Here is a 1,650-nt window from a genome sequence, read left to right on the forward strand (position 1 = left end):
GTATAACATTATGAACTAACCAGTACCCGGGAGCTCTTGACTCTAGCTGCATATGTATCAAAAGATGGCCTAGTTTGCCATCACTGGAAAGAGAGCCCCATTGGACACACAAACTTTCTATGCCCCAGTACAGGAGAACGCCAGGGGGGGAAAAAAAATGGGAATGGGTGGGTAGGGAAATGGGGGAGAGTGGGGAGGGTATGGGGGACTTTGGGGATAGAATTGGAAATGTAATTGAGGAAATACGTAATAAAATATATTAAAAAAAACTTTCTTGTTAATGTTACTTTAATTAATGATCACATTAATTGGAGGGTATGGGCATGTGCCTGACTGGGAGTACATTTTTCTTCCATGTCTCTCACTAGTAGATTTGGATTTTTCAACAAAGTTTTGTTTTCCAGGAACAATAGTATTTTTCACTGATCACTATGAATGTAGCTTTTTCTCTAGAATCAAAAATAGACAATATCTAATCCTATCTTCCTTTTCATAATTTTCACAATATATGGCACCACTAACACATATTTTTCAAGTCTTAGAGCTTAACACTTGGAAATGAGTAATCCCTAGACCCTTGGTCTATTTGGCCTCCAGGAAGACCTTCAAGTCCCTCCATGCTTCCTTTAAAATTCTCTTGGGAATGACTGTACACAGATTTAGCCTACTGATCCTGATAATCCAGCAATTCCACTATCTTCAGAAAATAGGAACAAGACTCTCTCAATCCTCTGGATTGTAGCAACAGACTTCCCTGGTTAAGGAGGATCCATTTCCACTAGAATCTTGTTGTAGTCACAGTAACAGAGATGTTTGAGGGGAGTGAATTAAAATAGTAAGTCCCAGGAGATTGAAAGATGGCTTAAGAGATAAGAGTATTTTTGTTAATAATTTCCTTTATTTACATTTCAAATATTATTTATCCCCTTTCCTGGTTTCCACTCAGAAAATCCCCTATCCCATTACCTGTCCCCCTGACCACCAAGACAGTGAACAGCATCAGTTTCTCTTGCAGAAGACCTGGAGTTTCAGTTACCAACATTCACATGGTGGTTTACAACTATGTGTAATTACAGTCCCAAAGGATCTAAAGCCTTCTTCTGACTTTCTTGGATACCAAACTTAAGTGAGGTGTGCATATATACATGAAGAAAAAACACTCAAAGACAGAAGAAATTAAATAAAACTGATTTAGTTGGGAAAAAAAAAAAGCGGCCATCATTTTCAGTAGGTCCAAGACAATGATTATTGTGGTTTTGAAGGTCTCTTTAGAACAAAACACTAATTTCAAGACTGACCTAAGAGAGATATCCTATCCTTTATCTACAATGAGCTCTTTGACCAATTTGTTTGCTTTATGTAGCAATTTCATTATTTGTTCGCTTTATGTAACACAACAGATGATTTTGTGCCCTTACTACTAAAATGTAAAACCTATCTTCATAAGAATAATAGAAGATTTTTCTTTCTGAAGGAAAAAGAGTAAGACTAGCATAAACAATACAAGATGAGAACCAGCATTAATTTTTTTATTAGATATTTTATATATTTACATTTCAAATGTTATCTCCTTTCTTAGGTCTCCCCTCCCCCAGAAACTCCCTATCCCATGTCTAGTCCTCCTGCTTCTATAAGGGTGTGCCACCACCC

Source organism: Mus caroli, chromosome 6 (assembly GCF_900094665.2).
Source record: "Mus caroli chromosome 6, CAROLI_EIJ_v1.1, whole genome shotgun sequence".
Taxonomy (NCBI): domain Eukaryota; kingdom Metazoa; phylum Chordata; class Mammalia; order Rodentia; family Muridae; genus Mus; species Mus caroli.